The sequence below is a fragment of the Mesoplodon bidens genome (genome assembly GCF_964165515.1).
Source record: "Mesoplodon bidens genome assembly, chromosome: 9".
In the NCBI taxonomy this organism is placed as follows: Eukaryota; Metazoa; Chordata; class Mammalia; order Artiodactyla; family Ziphiidae; genus Mesoplodon; species Mesoplodon bidens.
Genome location: NC_138166.1, coordinates 40,323,249 through 40,344,748, shown reverse-complemented (window position 1 = coordinate 40,344,748; position 21,500 = coordinate 40,323,249).

Here is a 21,500-nt window from a genome sequence, read left to right as displayed (position 1 = left end):
CATCTGGTTCAAATCAATTGTTCCATGTGTCTTTGTAAAGCGGGTATTTTCACAAGCTCTACCTCTGAGGGTTTAGCAGAAAACAGCACATATAACAGGAGCCTTTTTATTTTCTGTCTCCAAAACTTTCCTTGGTTCTTACATAATGACCATTTAAACAGCTGTATAGAGATTGATGATAAATCTACGAATAAAAACACTGGATTACTTTGAAAGGCAAAGTGTACTGTTTCTCCCACTTATGGTACTACAATAACAGGGTTGTTTGTCAAATGGATTAAGATTTTAAGTTACGAATGCCAGATGTTATTTTTAGTGTTAATTATTCAGTTAGAAGTATGCTTGAAATGGAAAACAAAAATGCTAATTTCTCTATATGAACTGGGAAGACAATCATAATTTTAAAATATATTCCAAAAGAGGAGGGAACATGAGAGTGTAGGAAATTACCATTTACTGAGTACATAATGTGTCTTTACATTGTACTATTATTCTATATATATAATCTCATTTAATAAGTGTATTTTTGGTTTACTATCAACAGTTGTTTAATATCGTATGCATTTCTGAGGATGCTGTACCCATTCCACAGATTGGTATATTGAGTCAGTTATGGAATTTAAGAGACTGATGCAATACCCTTGCAGATATTTCAAGCAGTTGGAAATTTTCAGATTACAAACATAGGTTTGATGGTAGTTATTCTTGCTGTTATTTATCTATTTTCCTTGTTTTTATATAGACATGATAGTTGAAAGCTTAAAAGTTGATAAGATCCTTTTAGAAAAGGAATATATGCAGAATAGACATATGAATTGGAACACATTTGTGTAACTTTGTCCTCCCTTGTCCCAGTTACCAGATCCACTTATCTATAGGTCCTTGGCCACTTACTAAAGGGAGAGTTCTTAGACACCGCCATCAATGCCTCATTTCCTAATACCACCTGCAGTTTTAGCCTCCTGTAGCATGAAGGCTGGCCTGTGGTACAGCATCACGTCAACCATCATGGAAGGAAGTGGAACAGGTCCAGGTGTGCAGGCTCAGCTCGACTAGACTTATGGAAGTTTCCTCCATCACTTAGGAATGCACGTGAATCACAGCACCATGCAGTGTGGGAGCTGGCTTACCCAGCATCTCCTAGGGAGAGCACAGCAGCATAAGCCAGAAATGTGGACAATTTAATGTTCCCATGGGAAAAAATTTACCAGTAAGAGATAAGAAACAGGACAGCACTCCTACATTTCTCTCCCTCTTCTCTGATGGTCTGCTACAAGACACAGAAGTCTAATAAGGTCTTCACAGACATCTAAAATGGCTGAGTACCCAGCTATGTAATGCTGTGATCAGCTTGGTAAAACTCCCTGGTTTTACTTTCGCTCATTTAAACCTCATTTAATTTTTTCCTCTTCCCCTTTTTGCTCTAGAATGGTACCCACCATTACTTTGAATGAAAGCTTTGTTTCAGACACCTTGTCCAGGGAAACCAGGAAATATTCATGTTAACAGGTTGGAGGAGGGGGTGGAGAGTGGATGGTGATTATCAACAATGTTACGTGTAGCAGAAAGTCTTATAGGGATGGGTGGCAACAGGATATTTAATATCTTGATTAAGAATTCTTTAGTGACATTTAAGAGGGCTATTTTAGTGTGTGTGATATCAAAAGAAGAAGTGATTCAATAATAAAGAATCTAACATTGCTTATATTTTAAAAAAAATCTTACCTTATATTATTCAGGGAATTCATCTCTATGCTATTGCTTTTTCTTAAATAGTAGAAAATTATATTATTTCACGAAAATGAGATTTACCAAATTTGAAAATTACTTATTGTCTTTGTACCTCTATTTTATCTCCAAGGTAACTTTTATTTTGTTTAAACACACACACAAATAGAGCTTTTTTCTGATTATACTCAACCAATATATTTATACTATATACATAAATATGTACATATATATGTGAGTAACTAGCTCCTCTACAAATTAATGTTCATGTTCTCGTCAAAAATAGAAAAATAGGGTTAAGCCACAAATTTATCTAAACAAGCAACACATTTCTTGATTCCCCCCAAAATACTAACATAAGTTTAATCATCCTTCAAGTGTCATGTAAAATGTTCAATATTAAATGAAATCATTTTTTTAATCATTGAAAATCATGTTGTTAGTGCATAAGTAGAAGCATGGGTATGTTACTGTGATGCTTGCTAAGGGTAGAACTATGATGGTAAAAGCCAGTGCACGTGGACTTGAGGGATTGACATGTGATGTATCCTCTCTTCCACACTGTGCATGTGGGTTTGCAGCTGCAACTGTTATTTGCAGAGCCTGGCACTATTTATGCCTCTGCCTCGTGTTCTCTTCAGAGCCCTTGTTCTCAGTCACCCATCACTGATTGCCAAATGCCAGGGTAAGCTATCTGCTGCTGCTCTTTTTCCTGGCCACTCACATCCCTGCTCTGTCTTTGAAGTTGTACTTCAGTGTGTCTTTGCACAAATTCTCTCTCTAACCTCTTTTCTGTCATGGCACTTCAACTCATCATGCAGCAGTTACCACTTAATCTTGCTATCATCTGTCTCCTACACTTGACCTGCCCACACCCCTGGGCTAACTGCATATTATTTAATATTAAAAATGGAATAAATGCACTTTTCCTTCATATAGTATTTTATGCTGCACAAAGTACTTTCAAATATATTATCATTATTTTTAGTTTGAGCCTCACAAATGTGTAATGTGAATAGGGAATGATAAGTATTTAAACATTTATTGAATATGCAACTAGACACTGTGGTAGGTAATTTCTATTTTGTATACATCACATTGAATTTAGTTTTCCCAATGTATTATCCACCCCATCCCTTACCTAGTAAGGAACCAAGAGAATAACAAAACTTATCTAAGTTCACATAGTCTTCAGCTAGAACCAGATATTCCATCACCAATTTCAGGGCTTCTCCATTACTCCAGACTGCCTTCTGTGTCCTGTAGGTGATTTGCTTAAACAACCCAGTTATAAAACTTAAATCACTGGGTTGCATAACAATTTACATGGTTTTCCTGTAGTACTTATCACAGTACACAATTTTTACTTTGGAGTAGACCTATGTCCTTCTTTGCATTTAGGAGTATAACATAGTTATTTTTATCTGTAGTAATTAGAAAGCACACAATAACTATCTGATGAGTAAATGAAAGGATGACTGTGACACATAGAGCAACACTTAGTAACAATCTACTTACTCTAGTTGGGAAGGAAATTTAAAGTCACACTGACAATCCAATTTTATATATATTGAATTAGTATGAATCAAATAGGGACAGAGAAACCACCCAATACTTTTAAATTAGGAAAATTTAATATAAAGAATTATTGATGATAGCAGGCGATTGGAGTAATGAGAGATTGGCTAATAAGAAATAGGGAAAAATCTAAATAATACAGGAAGAGCCAATTATAAGAAGCAGACAGTAGAAGAAACCCCTGCCCACCCTGACCCAGGGCCGAGATCAAGACCTTGATGCTGAGGACACAGTCGTGACTCACTGGTGACAGAGAAGTCACTATGGTGCCCCTCTGACAGGACTTGCTGGAAATCTGCCCATTGGAATATATTCCAATGTCCATAAGACAGAAATTTGGGGAAATTTCTGTCTTATGGAGGGAAATCAGCTCTCTAGGGTACTGGGAAAATGTCCACAGGGGGCTGTCTCACCACAACAAAACCTTCTTAACAAGGTGACTAAGACAATTTCTGGAATCTGGATATTGCTGGCTGCTGGGCACTGGAGAGGTTGCAGGAGCTTGAGGCTGTCGAACCCTCACACTGTAAGAGTCTGATGCTGGAGAAGCCCAACACTGCACGGCCTTCCTAGTGAGCACACCAGAACCAACGAGAAAATCCTTTCCTTCTTCAGTGTCTCACCATCGCCCACTACTGACAAAGCCTAGCATTGTTCAGCTGGCAATGCAAAAACAGTAAAAAGGCCCAAATCCATTTTCACAGAGCTGGCAAAAAGGGTGAATTGGAGCTTAGGGGCAATACATTGATAAATGATAATTAGTACAGTCTTTCTGATATCATCTTAAATTATCATTACATTTTGTTGCCTTAATAGCAGAATTAAGTGGTGGCTTTTCTTACTATTAAAAAAATTAAGTGGTGGCTTTTCTTACTATTAAAAATTTTTTTTCCAATTTTTATATTAGTCCTGATACACCTTATTCAATCAAATGATAAAAACAGAAGCTTATGTGATTTGGATTTAAGGAAACTTAGGTTCTTTTTTGACCACCATCTACAGCATCTTTGACTTTGGCTCAATTAACTTCACTGAACCATACATCATTTGTATAATGGATAACAATTTCTTCATATTTTTCCCCATAGCTCGTGGAGAGATTAAGTAATCTTTATAAAGTCTGTACCTAATCCCTGTCACATGATACTCACTTTCCAAAGTGGTTCATAATGATATTTCTAATGTGTTTAGAAGTGTAAGATGAGAGAGCAAGTATTCTAGTTAATTTCTCAAGGACTTTTTAAATCTACTTATGCTCTTTGTTATTCAGAGAAGTCAAAATATATTTATTACCAAATTTCTGTCTTATGGACAAAAATAGATTAACTTAGGTTGGGTTAATTTAGACTTCCTTCATTCCCTTGTTAATGAAAAAGAGTCAGAGATATCTTGGGACCATGGCTACATCAGCCAAATCTGTTAGGTAACTGGCAGGGTTTAGCATATCAATAAGCCCACGTGCTCAGTGACTACACCTCTGAGGTTATGTTGTTCCTTACACTTTCGTTGTAATTGAAATAAAACATGCCTGTGATACCACTGTGTTCCCTAAAGTCATATCACAACTGCATCAACATTTGGTGACTTATGCTACTTGGGAACTCTTCCAGAAGGGAGTACATTAAAATGTTTGCAACTAATCAAAAAGGATGTGCTACTATTTGCATATAGGTTGAGTCAGATAAACCTAGTTTGGAGAAATGGATTTGGAGCTGAACATGTAACTTTAGAAAATTTGCTTACACATTCTGAGTTTTCTCATCTGTAAAAGAAGGAAAATAAGACTACCTCATAGTATTGATATGTATATGTATGAAATAACTTACATGAAGCATTTGTAGATTGACTGTCAGACAGTGACAGCTCAGTAAATGGAATTTGTATGTTTTTTTCTCATCCTAGTTTTTTAAATGCTTAAACTCTCCCCCAATGTATGTATGTGTGTATGTGCCTGTCTGTCTTTCTCTGTCTTTTTGTCTCTCTCTGTCTTCTGGCTCTGCCTTTCTGTATCTGTCTATCTGTCTCTAAATGTATATTCGTATATAATCTCTACATATAGTTATATATTATATGTATAAGTATGTATATATGTGTATATATATATTATATATATTAAAATCTCATGTAAACTGATCCCTGCCTACCCCTTTTTATCTCATCTCGTTCAACACTCCTGATCACTCATTTTCTTCAGCCACCACACTGACCTTCTGTTCATTCACATACTAAGTTCATTCTCGCTTCCAGGCATTTGCTCTTATTCATCCATCTTTTTGAATTGCTCACTCTCCAGATAATTCTATGGCTGGACCCTTCTCGTTGTTTGGATCTAAATTTAGAGATGAGCTCTTCAAAAGCATCTCCCCTGACCATGCTACCTTACCTAGCTCTCACTCATTTCCCAGTTACCCTATATTCAGTGACTTCTATTTCCTTCATGGAAGTTACCACTAACTGAAGTTTTTATTTATATATTTTGTCACTGTTAAATGTAATGTCTCATTCATTGTTGTATTCACCGTGTCTAGAAAATATGTGGCGTAAAATAGATGATTGTTAAAAATGTCTCAAATGAGTGGAGGATTCAGACATCCTTGAAATCTTGTAGAATTTCCTCACAGTCCTTCTTAAAGAAAAACTCCATTTGGACAGGTCTTAGAGAATTTATGGAGGTTTATCAGTTTATGGAAAAGATGAAATACATTTACTCACTGAAAGATTTTAGTTTAAATAGCTGGAGATATAAAATATCAAAAGTGAAGTGGCCACTTCTCTATTAGTTGTCTATTGCTGGCCAGCAAGCCTTCCCCAAATTTAGTGATTTTAAACAACAAAAAAATATTATTTCTCACAAGTCTGTGGGTCAGCTGGGCTCTAGTGCATGATCTCGGGATGCACATTACCTATGAAAACAAATTAAGCTTTCATCCTCAAGGACCCTAGCCAGATTTCTTCATATGGCAGCTGGCAGTGATTTGATAGAGTGAGCCTCAACATGTAAGCCTCAGCCTTCAGCACATTTGCTGATATCTCATTGGCCAAACAAGTCACATGACTGACTAAGCACAGTGTCCACAAGGATATGGATATCAGGAAGTGTGACTACAGGGCAGGGGAAAATGCATCCTATTTCACAGTAACTTCTCTTGGCCTCAGATCTAACATGGAGTACAGCTGCCATTTCTAGATAGGGTCTCATTGCGTCTGGGAGCTAAATTCTTGCTTAGCCGCTGCTTTTTTATTCTCAGAGTTATGTGACCATTCCAGAAAAATTTATATTATATAATATATGTGGTTCCATTTAAGGGAATCATTAAATATATTAGGCTCTCCTAGTTCATGAAAGAAACATATCACTAGTGAAACTGTATCTTCAGGGAGTCAGGGACAAAGGGATAGAAGGAAGAGCAGATTCAGCATTCTACTGCCCTTGAACAAGGACTCTGTGTCTAGTTTTCCAACATCTGAAAAACCTGTTATCCACATTTATTTTTCATATGATTATAGTAAGTACATGGACTGTACATTGAAGATATAATTTGTATTGTTGCAGTTTGGCAGGTTTCCCATGATTGAAATGAATAGTCATCTGCACAAATGATAAATGGAATATTGAAAATCATGAAAGTAGTTCTTTCAAGTTAAGATATCCTTTTGGTCAATTCATTAGACAAGGTTGAGTGTCTAGTAGGTGTAGCAGGCATGATGAAACAAACAAACAGACAAAAACAGCATTGGGTCTCAAGACCTCCCATTCTACCTTCTTGGGCATAAGTGGGAAAGTGAGTTGAGAGGCTGGGATAAAATTAAAAAGGAGGACAGCTAGGTCCTGCAATGAACTGTACCAGGAAGAGGGAGTTATGGAGAGAGATAGTCTTCACACAGTGTCAAAAATCAGCATTATTGCTCTTTGGTAGCAGATTTCATGGATGCCTCAGTTTATTGAAACTGTTTCCTGGAAACTTTACATTCCCTTCATTTTTTCCAAATGCAATGATCTTTCGGTTCCCATCTTCTTTTATATGTTTGTAGCATTTAATCTTCCCTTTCATATGTAGACAGACATAAGACTGTTAATTTTCCCATCCATCTTTAAAATAATTTTTTATTCCCATGTTTCTTTGAAAATGTGTACCTCTATTTTTTAATTCCTTTCTGAGTAATACTCTTTTGACTTCTCTAGCTCCTGGCATCTCCCAATCAAATGTACCCAAGTGTAATCCTTATTCTTTTCTCCTTTATCATTACTCTTATTTCCTTGATATATTCAGCTTATTATTGGTACGTATTAACATTCTACAGTATATAATCACAGTTACTATAATCTCACTTGGAGCAAGCATCGTAACACCCTGGATTTGTGAAAACCTAGGGCAATTTCTTGGATACCTTGTTCTTTGGAAGAAACATATTTGGGAGATTTTTTTAAATGTTTCAGATCGATTCTCGCATAGCCAAATGTTCCTGTAGCCATAAACTCTCCAAACTCTTAATTTTCCTATCTGCTCAACTAGCTTCTACTGAGCTCCAAACACTTCATCCATAATAATCACTCAGTACATGTGGTATGAATGAATGATCTCTATTTCTCTCCATGTTGCTCTTCACTCAAGAACTGACAATGAGTCCCTAGTACTTACTTTTATGATAGCTTTATGACTTTAAAATTACTCTAGGATATAGTCTCAATATGCTTACTTTTCTTATCTATCTCAGTGTAGTCCCTCTACTAGTTTTTTTGTGGGCTCTCTGCATTTTATAGATCATATTCTCATTCTACTAACAGTTTTGCACATATAGTTTTTGCCACCTCCACTAACCTCTTTTTTCGTTATTCCTTACAAGGATAAAAATAAGCCTAATTTTTAAAGTTTTAACATTTGCCAGGTGCTGTGCTAACTAAGAGTCTTAATGCCTCAGCACCTTTAATCCTCGAAACAACTTTATGAGGGTGGTATTTTATTTTTTTACTTTGTTGACCAGGAAATTGAGGCAAGGGAGGTCTGATGACTAGTCCAATGTTACTCAGCATGGGTGTATCAGAGCCAGTGAGAACTTAGGCTAGAGTATCTCAGAACCCTTGAGTCTTCCCCACTGTGCTACCAGCCTTCAAAGATCAACCCCAAACCCACCTTCGCATTGAACTTCAATCCACAGGAGTGTGGCCTCTTTTTCATCTTCTTTCACAGTGTCAAGGGGCTCTGTCTATCTCACAGCCTAAAAATAATCACCTACTTCCTGTGCTATTAATACAATTCCACCAGAGTTCAGTCTTGCTTGATTCCTACAAGATTTATTGTGAGCCCAAATGTAAGTCTTTAAGAATCCACCTCAAATTTGTGTAAAGGTTAACAAGAAAAGAGAGAGAAAGAAACGCTGTTGTGTTTGAACATAACGTGCCTATTGACTGTCAGTACTGTTGGTTAGGATTAGTAATGCCAAAGAGGTAGTATAAGGGTGAGAAGAGTCTTCTGTCACTAGGTCCCAACTGAGATGATTTTCTCATAGAGTCTCCATTGTTATTGTGACATACCATTGAAACATTCAGTATTGCACTCCCCTGTCAATGGTCTGCATTGAACTATAACATTAAAATGTTGTGTAAATTCTATCTTTCCTTTCCTCCTTCTTTCTATCACCTAGTTGACTGACTCTGAGATGTATGAAATCTGTTTTCATGTACTTTTCCCATAGAGGCTTCCTCAAACTGGCCTCTTATTTGCTTTTGGATGCTGTTCTGGGACTCTTACCAGCTTCCCCCTCTTTCTGTATGTGCCCTTCACTGTGAGCTGCTCGCTTTGAGCAGAGCTCTGGCAGTTCCTCTAGCAGTGCTCAGGAACTTTGCTGGAAGAGCAAGCTCTGCTCATGTGAGAATCCTATCTCCCACAGATTTTCAAATGAATTTAAGCAGGAAAAATGGGTTAACTTTGTAATCATTGTTACTACTTCAGGCGTCTGTCTCCTGGAAGCTCCTTGAGAATAGGCAAAGATGCTTTATTTATTTACCTGGTTTCTCCATACCTACTACATAACAGATATTCAATAAATATGTGATGGTATGAAAAAATGTAGACTAAAAATTATTTGGCAATTATTTCATTAGCTCAACAGAAGATTTAAAAAGGAAAAAAACCTTACTTTTCTAAACCCTTGGTGGGGTTAGATTCTTTGATAAGACGATCTTTGAGTTTCCTTGTATTGTAAGTTTTAGTGCCTGAGAAAGTGTCTTTTCTGTAGTAAATAAGCATTTTATGGTTAGCCTATAAATATTACCAAAAGTTATAATTAAAGAATATTACCGGGCTTCCCTGGTGGCGCAAGTGGTTGAGAGTCCGCCTGCCGATGCAGGGGACACGGGTTTGTGCCCCAGTCTGGGAGGATCCCACATGCCGCGGAGCGGCTGCGCCCGTGAGCCATGGCCGCTGAGCCTGCGCGTCCGGAGCCTGTGCGCCGCAACGGGATAGGCCACAACAGTGAGAAGCCCGCGTACCGCAAAAAAAAAAAAAAAAAAAATTACCAAATACACAATTAAAATAATTTACAAAATATTCATTTAGACCAGTATAAAGTGAACAAAAACAGTTTTAGAGTAATTCTCATGTCCCTAAACTTTTCCCAAAGTGAGAGGTTAAAGAATTATCATTGAAGAACCTGGGTTTTGGGAGTCAAAAGTTGGTTTAAGTCCTACTTCCTTTCCTTACTAAATATAAATTTGGCTGAGTTATAGGACCTTCCTGTGTCCCAGTTTCTGAATCAGAAATAGAGAAATAATAACATTCATCTGACAGGCTATTGTAAAGATTAAATCAGATAGAATATGTAAAAAGCAATTAGCACAATCCCTGGCAAATAATAAGGATCTGTTCATTTTTATTAGAATTATATTTTCTCAGAAAATTCAAAATAAACTAGCCTTTTGTAAATCCAGACACTGGAAGTTGACTTGTGATTTCAACACCCTTTATTCTAGTACTTTTTCTTTTCCATCCTGTTGTATAAGTGTAGTGTCTGAGGTCTACAAACTGACTCTGCTGTTAATAGTCCGGGCCTGTCCAGCATGCTTTTCCAGGAAGGAAACTGTATTTAGCTTTCATTCGTCTTTACATACAAAATGGTTGCTTGAATGCTTCCTTCAAACCAAAGTGGCTTTTTGATTTTTTAGTGGAAGTAGGCATGTATGTGTGTACGTGTGTTCTGTTGTTATTGTTTAATTTCAGCTGGATAGACAATCTTCTAAAAATATTCTATTACAATGGTAGATCTGATTTGTCTCAATTAACTTTGGCACAATTATATGAGTTTTTCTTGGTCCCTTTTCCTTTCCCTCTCCATGAGCATTATCAAATAAAAACCCTTCCTTTGAAGAAAAACCTTTACTTGGCCAAACTGTGTTCTGCTCCCCCATCACCTAGGTTCTCTGGCATTGTGCAGGCATTCATCACAGGTTTGCAAAGTTAATATTTTGGAAGTCCTTTTAGAAGAAATAGAAGAAATGGAAGTATCATCCTTGCTTTCACTAAGGTCATGATCTACTTGAGGTGACAACATTGATACAGAAGAGACAACTAACTCCCTGCATATGTGTAATAATTCTACTTGTAGAGTAATTATGTTCACTAATACTCTTCTTTGTCATCATTCTGGGGAATGTGTCTCTGCACCCTCAGATGCGGACTGTGGGTCGAAATACTTCTCAGATCTCACATTCCTGTTACACTTATATAAATGTATTCACATGTTTCTTCAGAAAAATATTTACTAAACCTCGCTAGGGCTTGTCCCAGGAGGACTTTTCTGCCATTTCACATGTTATGTTTTTTTATAACAACAGCAACCTGCACCCCTCCCAGTGTCTGGGTTGGGTTTCCCACCTGTAAATTACAGCACTTGCCTCCAACACTTGATGGTAAATTCCACTTGTGTCATCTGTCTCCTTCACCAGACTTTAAAGTCATTAAGGGGAGTTTCTATGCCTTTATGATCATTGTATTCCCAGTGCCTAGCACAGGGCCCGGGATGTAATAAGCTTCCAGAAATGCCTGATACATTATACTAGGTGATGCCTTCGTCTGTCTAAAAGTAGATTCTGGATCAGGCACTAGATCAGAGTTAAGGCCAGCATTCATCTCAGCTGCATCTAAAGAGACTAAAATGTTCAAAATGCTGGAATCTGGCTGCATAAACCATATTATGTCTTTGCATTCTAAGTTCACTTTACCGGTTTAAAGTTAATTCCTTGATTTTAAGCTGTGTTTTACTTTCTGGCTTTATACTCCTGCATATGTATGCCCCTGTGTGCTTCAATAACTTAAAGTGAGAGTGACACAAAACTCTTGTCTTTATGCACTTGAAAGAAATGGTACTTTTCTTCCTTTCCTAAATTATAGTTGAGCTTTTCAAAGCTTTCACTAGAAATCTCCCTTTTTGCTTATTTGTTATTTTGGTCTTGCCAATGACTCGAGATGAAAAGCACACCTATTTTTTGTGTGACTGTGTCTGAGAAACCTGTAAACAGCCTTCAGGCTAACAGTTGAATCAATGTTTTATTTTCAGTTTATACCCTTATATTAATTTTGATGATCTTCTCACACATCGTTAAGTGATAAATAAAGAGAAAATATTGGGGATATTTGGAATAATCTCTGCTTTAAAGTTTGCAAATGCTGATCTCCTTGGGCCAGGAAAAAAAAATCACTTCACTCAGACATTTTGCCACTGTTGTTAAGAACTCACCCCCCTTCTTTTTAATCCCAGAGGTGCCAGGGAGACAGGCTTTTTAGGACAAAAAGAAAAACTGACTTGTTTTCTCTGGGTTTTGGCTGTGACTTTAGCCGTTGCTTTGTTTTATTGTAATCGGATACATTGGCATGAAAGTTGAAGTAGATTCCAAGGAGTATATGCTGGGCTTTTTATTGGCATATCAAACAAGGAATCATTCAGGCCATACGTTAGCAAGCAGCCAAGTAATTAATAACAACACACATGGAAGAAAATGAATGTTTTGGTTGAGAAGGAGAATGAGAAGTCAGACAAAGGCCTGGGCTTCATGTCCTTGCCCTCAGCAGCAGCAAAAATAATGTTATGAATAGCATTTAACTTGAATTTGCAGCAAACTGCTGCTTTGATCATAAACAATTGCCAGATGGTATACATTATCTTTCTTTTTTCTTCTTTCACAAAAGCGGCATTAATTGCAGAGCAGCCCAGGGCTCCACTCAGCTCATCAGTGTGATAACACTTCATGACCCTGATTAGCCGTCAGTCTACTCAATTAAAAAGATCATTTAGACATTCACCCAATCATTTGCCTATCGAGCCACCTGGGCCTCAACCAGGGGCTCCATTTTTAACATTCTCCTGCCCTCTCTCATCTTGCCTGGCTTTTTTACATATCTCCAAAAGACGTAATTGAATTAAATAAAGCGTCTCAGGGGCAGCTGCAACATCTGCTGTTTGTGGTATGTCAAGCCTTCAGCATTAAAAACAGTTACATATGCTCCAAATTAGCAGGTCGCCAAGATGAAACAGTCGATGATAGTGTTTTTGTGCCAGCGTGAGAAGCAGCTCACAGCTGTGTGCAATTTACAATTAAAGGCTTTATCAGAGCTCAATTGTACTAGTGAATCAAGTGGTGAGAGGTCAGTTAGTGAATTAGACCAATTAGAGCTTGTACAGTTAAATTATCTGTCTTATTACCTACTGATAAACAGCCTTGTCATATCTCTACTGGAAGGATGGAGCGGAATGAGTTTTATGAAGTGATAATACATGTTCACTATAGTGGAACTTTGTGGTTTGTGAATTTAAAATCTATAGCAACCAAACGGCTTCATAAAACCTTTAAAACAGCAATAAAGCAGGAAACTTGGAATTGGTTAAAACACTTCAGATTAAGTTGGTTATATCTACTTGTGAATTCATCTCCAAGGACAAGGTTTTTAAAAAGCATTTTACAGAAGAATGATATATGAATCCCCAAACTTTATTATTGAATATCTTTTTTTTTAATTTTAAGAATTAACTTCTGTGAGAAAGCAAAACTGTGACTGAAAAATTTAATGACCCAGCATTTCAAAACAGTCCATGAAAAGCAGATAGTTTCATGGATGTAATAATTTGTTTCTTTTGGAAACACAAATTCATCAATCATCCTCATAATCAAAAAAAAGTATGCATAGTTCGGAAGTTGCAAGCCTTATAAATAGGATAAGCCACACCCATTTTTATGTTTCTGTATAGTAAGTTGGGAATCAGTGAATAAAAGACTGTGTTTAAATGTTCTATGGTAAAGTCATTGGTAAATTATTTGTATTATGACTTTTCACTTAAACAGTCTCGTGACAAAGAGTGGGACGTTTTTGTTAATACAAGTATCATTGACAAGTGAGATCACTTATATCAATCAGGCTAAAAAAGCTAGACCCAGAATCCTTCTTGAATAAATGGTCAGAAAGTAGTCTGGAGAATACATCTTACATAGCACATATCTATGTCTCTTAGCATCCTTTTTCCTAGAATAAAGATTTAAATTTTTAATATTGGAAAAAATTCATGAGAGACATTTTAAACAGTGTCTCTGAATTGATTCACTCTTTCCTTAAAAATAACTTTTTAAAATTCTATGATTAATTTATTATTTTAACTTTAGTTTTAGTAAAGGTACAGAAACAGTTATATTCCTCAAAAAATAATATAACCTTTTGCTTTATAACAGGTTTCTATTTGGGAAGAAAATTTATTAAATCCAGTATTAAGCATTATAATGAACATCTTACTATTCATCAGCCAAAAATGCATCCTTCTTTAAAGAAAAGTATTCCAAAGTTTAATTAATGATGAAGAACTAGTATCCTATTTATAAAATATGTTTATAGAGAAGTGTGATCAATTCTGTCTTCTGAGAAGCCACAACCTTATAAAGATATTAATTTTTCTCAAGTAAATCTATGAATATATTGCAATGTTAGTTAAAGTCATCAAGTTGTTTTACTGAAATGTAGTAGAGTAACTTTAAGATTTATTTAAAATGGGCACAGAGCATCAAATACATTTCAAAAAACAGAATTAGGAAAGGACATATTCTAACACCTATCAGAATGAAAATAATATATACCTGGCACAGTCATAGGTACAGCAAAAGAATAAATTTTAAAAGTACAAATCAGATGCAATTTAAAGATTTTATTAGAAGAAAATGTGCTCTTTCAAATTCATGAGAAAATATAATTTTTAATATGGTATTTAACAATGATTGACAATTTTAAAAACAAAGTTAAAATCATATTTATACCACCAAAATATGATTTATCATACTTATATTATATATATACTAAAAAACTTTTAGGAGGATAAAGGCTTAAATATTAAATATTTAAAAAGAAATAATAAACTCACTAGAAGAAAATATAGAAGACTTTAACTATCTTGGTTGTATTGGAGAATTTCTTTCCAAGTATGACAGTAATGGTAGACAAAGCTGTCAGAAAAGAGAATCAGTTCTGGTGACATAAAATATACCCATGCTTCCACACAAAATTTTTTGATTATGTATAAAAACAAAGAGAATGGGAAATTATATTTAAGAAGCAGACATTTCAATATCATTAACATACAGATATGCATTGCAAATCATATAAATTTACTACTGAAAAAATAAGCCAATGGAAAGAAGAAATCAACTTAAAAATAAATACATATATGAACACACAAAAATAAGTGCGTAAAATAGTCTCATTAATAATCACAAATGTTTATTAGAACAAAGAATAGGTGTCATACTTTAGATAACATAAAGCTCACTGTCTGGTTATATCATAATTCATCTCCTGAATTGTCAGAGAAAACCTACCATGACAGGACAAATATAAAAGGAAAATTTGTAGTGAAACTGAAAAAGAATAGCTAATTTTTATTGAAAATGGTGCAAAGTACATGGCATGTATTTAAAAAATGAGATGGTAATAATTAGTCTCCATATTTTACAAATGAGAAAACTGAGACTCTAAAAGGTTAAATGGTAGCTTGCCTAAGATTACAAGAGTAGCATGTATATATGTGTATGGGGATTTTATTTTCCATGTATATGTAAGTGTATGTGTTTATTGTTCTTGTTAGAAAATGGAGATAGTTCTCAGTTCATTATGGAAAGCAATATCTGACTGTGTTTCAAGAATGCTTCCACAGTGGTGATTTGGGGTGTGCCACACATGCTCCTTTTGCTAAAATATAGAGACATGTTTGCAAAATACTCATTTTAAAATAGCAAACAACTACCTAGTTGAAAATACCTGAGCTTCCTTCCATGTCTTTATTACTTCTGTGAAAAACGTTGAGAAATAGACACTGTAAAGATAGAAGACTGAATAAAGCATTGAATATAGTGAACCACTCAAGAAGCAAACCAGTGTTCATGGGATGATTCTTTTGTGCTTATTGTCCCATTTGTTATAAACTTTTAAAAGTCATTGTTCTGAACCATTTTGATAATTTGACTTCAACCAGTAAATTATTTGAAATTAGATTTTTTTAAAGCATTAGTTTTGCCTCCAAACTCTTCTCTGGCTTGGATAAATTCATTTGCTTCTTGGGAGGTACAAGATCAAAGATTCATATTGCACATAAAAAATTAATTCTTGGTCCATTATTATTTTCAGCCTGTGTTAATAATGTATTAGATGGGCTTATTGCATAGATATGGGTGTATAGATGGGCATGCTTTGGGTTAGGCTGGTCAGATGTACTTCTGAGGTCACTCTTATTCCAAACCAAATCTAATGCTTATTGGTTTAACATTTTAAGAAATATGACTCAGTTCATAAAAGAGGTTTATTGAAAGTGTACTTATCAAAACATTCTCCTTGTAGAGACTATATTTCTCATATTGATCAAGCCATCTTCCCGTGGTGTACAGATGATTAATTCACTATTAAATATTATGAGATGAGTAAGCCACAAAACAACTTTTTAAAAAAACTATCAAAGTACAAATACAATTGCATAAAAATTACATAAAACCCTCACATACATCTTCCTATTATTACGCCTGTTTTTATAATACATAAAATAAATATGTTTAAGATCAAAAATGCTGCACCCAAGTAATTATAACCAAGGATACATTTAGTATATCTATGATACACAAAACTACTTCCAATTTTTTCAAGGAAACATAAATTTTTAATTCCAAGGAATAAAGCCATAGTTGAAAAATAAGTAAAATAAAAGTACAAGGAAACCTCTAAGCTCTTTAATAATAAACTTCTTACCCCTAAAATTTATTTTAAATAAATCACATGTAAAGAAGTATTTTACTACTTCTACTGAGTTATTTTATAATTTGATCAACCTGAAACACATGATAGTAAAATTATATTTCAAATTTAAGTGCTTCTGAAAATCACTTTTTAGAATTTTATACTGTAAACACTATTAGAACAAGTTTAAACCATTTGTGATAGTAACTCTCTAATCTATATCTAGGCTTCTGAGTGTTGTGGAGAAAGTCATATATCTATGAGGATTAGTCCATCTCCATACTTGTTATCTCCAAGAGCCCTCCATATTAACACAGCAGCCCCAAGCCTGCTCTATTCCCTACTGTACCTGTCTTCTTCCTTCCATATACACGGGCTATTTTAAACATATTATCCTCTCCTAAAATACTCAAGGCCCCTAAAACTATACTGCTCTCATAGTTTGGTCAATAATTTTTGTCTCTCACCCCCAGAAATTTTCTCATGGTTTGTTTCTTACCATAGAGCACACTCTCTCTTCTCTTATATGACCTTCAACTTCAAACTAATTTAATTTAGAAAGTCTTTAATTCACTCATTCATTCAACAACTAATTCCCGAGCACCTATAATATGCTAGGTATTGTAGTTTTTGGTCATACATTGGTGATCAAAGTATCCACAACCTCTGCCCTCAATGAGCTTTATCATCTGCTCAAAGAATATAGCATTGTCCGTATTTGCCAATATTGAGTTTTCTGGAAATCCTATCTCATAAAACTTGAGCTGACTGTGGGCTTCTTTGGTGGGGAACTCAACTTGTTAGTAACCAAAAGAACGGTAGTAGGCAGTTATGCCTTTGACTCTTGGTCCCTCCCTGTTGTCTCCTATTTTACCAACCATGACTATGTGTTCTTTCTACTGTCTTTGCTCTAACTTAAGAATCTCTTCTTCTGTGCAACTATGTCTATGACAACAGTTGGCTAGGGTATGGTATTATAAGTGGATGAGTACAAGATTTCCAAAGTAGAGGCTTTTCTGATTCTCCCATTAATCACAACTACAGTGTAATGGCCTTTTTGAACTGACCTGAGATTGCTAGTCAAAACCTCATCTTCCACTAAACTCTGCTTAGAAATTTATACTCCAGCAGCTTGGAGGCTTTTAATTCCCTGACATCACACATTTGACACAATGAAGTATCTAATTATGCCATCCCCACATCCTACAAAAACCTTTTTCTTCTTTGTTAATTTATGCCTCAAGACTAATATTGCGTTTGGGGATATTAAGTTCAACTCCAGCCTTGTACATTTTCTCATGGCCATTCTTTAAGGATGTCTTTCGTGAGTCCTCCATTACAGAGCTGTTGTTCCTTGGAGGAGCCAAAGATTTTGTTTTAATCCTTACAGTACTGTAGTTAAATGACGCCTTTAGAAAGACTCCCCCAGGGCAAGAACATGGCATTATTTACCCCTGTATCCTCAAGGCTTAGAACAGTGGACACTCAATAGATACATGGTGAACTGAAATTACCATGCATAACTAAAGCCAGCTTCACTGAGTTTTGATCACACAATAAGGGGGTCAGTTTCTCTAATACATATATTATATAGTTCTGTATTACATGGAGAGTTTATACTTCAAAAAGTAAATTTGGTGCGCCACAATTTGAAATTATTCCCTTGATCAGATAATGTGTTAACTTTGTATAATCTAAAAGTAGTGGGGGAGGACCTTCAAGATGGTGGAGGAATAAGACGTGAAGATCACCTTCCTCCCCACAGATACATCAAAAATACATCTACATGTGGAACAACTCGTACAGAATACCTACTGAACACTGGCAGAAGACCTCAGACTTCCCAAAAGGCAAGAAACTCACCACGTACCTGGGTAGGGCAAAAGAAAAAAAGAAAGAGACAAAAGAATAGGGATAGGGCCTGCACCTCTGGGAGGGAGCTGTGAAGGAGGAAAAGTTTGCATACACTATGAAGGCCCTTCACTGCTGGAGACAGGGGGTTGGGGGGGGAAGCTTCAGAGCCACAAAGGACAGCCCACCTACAGGGGCACAGAGGGCAAGGCAGAGAGATTCCCGCACAGAGGATCAGTGCCAACCAGCACTTACCAGCCTGAGAGGCTTGTCTGCTCACCCACCAGGGTGGGTGGGAGCTAGGACCTGAGGCTTGAGCTTCGGAGGTCAGATCCCAGGGACAGGACTGGCGTTGGTTGCGTGAATACAGCCTGAAGGGGGCGAGTGCACCACAGCTACCCAGGAGAGAGTCCAGGAGAAAGTCTGCGCCTGCCTAAGAGGCAAGAGACCATTGCCTCAGGGTGCGTGAGGAGAGAGGATTCAGAGCACCGCCTGAATGAGCTCCAGAGATGGGCATGAGCCATGGCTATCAGCGTGGACACCAGGGATGGGCATGAAATGCTAACAGTGCTGCTGCAGCCACCAAGAAACCTGTGCGCAAACAGAGGTCACTATCCACACCTCCCCTCCCAGGAGCCTGTGCAGCCCACCACTGCCAGGGTCCCGTGATCCAGAGACAACTGCCCCAGGAGAACACACAGTGCGCCTCAGGCTGTTCCAACATCACACCGGCCTCTGCAGCCACAGGCTTGCCCTGCATTCCATACCACTCCCTCCCGATCCTGGCCTGAGTGAGCTAGAGCCCCCTAATCAGCTGCTGCTTTAACCTCGTCCTGTCTGGGCGGGGAACAGATGCCCTCAGGTGACCTACACGCAGAGGCAGGGCCAAGTCCAAAGCTGAACCCCAGGAGCTGTGCAAACAAAGAAGAGAAAGGGAAATTTCTCCCAGCATCCTCAGCAGCAGCGGATTAAATCTCCACAATCAACTTGATGTACACTGCATCTGTGGAATACCTGAATAGACAATGAATCATCCCCAAATTGAGGCAGTGGACTTTGGGCACAACTGCAGACTTGGGGTTTGCTTTCTGCATCTAATTTGTTTCTGGTTTTATGTTTATATTAGTTTAGTATTTAGAGCTTATTATCATTGGTAGACTTGTTTATTGATTTGGTTGCTGTCTTCCTTTTCTTTATATATATATATATATATATATATATATATATATATATTCCCCTTTTTCTCTTTTTGTGAGTGTGTATGTGTATCTTTCTTTGTGTGATTTTGTCTATATAGCTTTGCTTTTATCATTTGTCCTAGGGTTCTGTCCTTTTTTTTTTTTTAGTATAGTTTTTAGCACTTGTTATCATTGGTGGATTTTCTTATTGGTTTCATTGCTCTCTTCTTTCTATCTTTTTAATACTTTTTTATTTTTTTATTTTTAATAATTTTTTTTATTTTAATAACTTTATTTTGTTTTATTTTATCTTTTCTTTCTTACTTTTCTATTTTCTTCTGAGCCATGTGGCTGACAGGGTGTTGGTGCTAGGGCTAGGTGTCAGGCCTGAGCCTCTTAGGTGAGAGAGCTGAGTTCAGGACATCGGACCACCAGAGTCCTCCCAGTCCCATGTAATCTCAAATGGCGAAAGCTCTCCCAAAGATCTCCATCTCAATGCTAAGACCCAGCTCCACTCAACGACCAGCAAGCTACAGTGCTGGACACCCTATGCCAAACAACTAGCAAGACAGGAACACAACCCCAAAAATATAGCAGAGGGAGGAACACTCCCAAACTCACTCTACGAGGCCACAATCACCCTGATACTAAACCCAGACAAAGATGTCACAAAAAAAGAAGACTACAGCCCAATATCTCTGTTAAACATAGAGGCAAAAATCCTCAACAAAATACTAACAAACCAACAGCACATTAAATGGATCATACACCATGATCAAGTGGGGTTTATCCCAGGAATGCAAGGATTCTTCACTATATGCAAATCAATCCATGTGATACACCATATTAACAAATTGATGGAGAAAGACCATATGATCATCTGAATAGATGCAGAAAAATCTTTTGACAAAATTCAACACCCTTTTACAATAAAAACCCTCCAGAAAGTGGGCATAGAGTGAACTTACCTTTACATAATAAAGGCCATATATGACAAAGCCACAGCCAACATCATTCTCAATAGTGAAAAAATGAAACCATTTCCACTAAGATCAGGAACAAGGCAAGGTTGCCCATGCTCACCACTGTTATTCAACATAGTATTGGAAGTTTTAGCCACAGCAGTCAGACAAGAAAAAGAAATAAAAGGAATCCAAATCAGAAAAGAACAACTAAAACTGTCACAGTTTCCAGATGACATGATACTATACATAGAGAATCCTAAAGATGCCACCAACTACTAAAGCTAATCAGTGAATTTGGTAGAGTAGCAGGGTACAAAATTAATGCACAGAAATCTCTTGCATCCCTATACACTAATGATGAAAAATCTGAAAGAGAAATTAAGGAAACACTCCCATTTACCATTGAAACAAAAGAATAAAATACCTAGGAATAAACCTACCTAAGGAGACAAAAGACCTGTATGCAGAAAATTATAAGACACTGATGAAAGAAATTAATGATGATACAAACGGATGGAGAGGTATACCATGTTCTTGGATTGGAAGAATCAACATTGTGAAAATGACTATACTACGCAAAGCAATCTACAGATTCAATGCAATCCCTATCAAACTGCCAGTGGAATTTTTCACAGAACTAAAACAAAAAATTGAACAATTTTTATGGAAACACAACAGAGCCCAAATAGCCAAAGCAATCTTGAGAAAGAAAAATGGAGCTGGAGGAATCAGGCTTCCTGACTTCAGACTATACTTCAAAACTACAGTAATCAAGACAGTATGGTACTGGCACAAAAACAGAAATATAGATCAATGGAACAGGATAGAAAGCCCAGAGATAAACCCACGCACATATGGTCACCTTATCTTTGATAAAGGTGGAAAGAATATACAGTGAAAAAAAGACAGCCTCTTCCATAAGTGGTGCTGGGAAAACTGGACAGCTA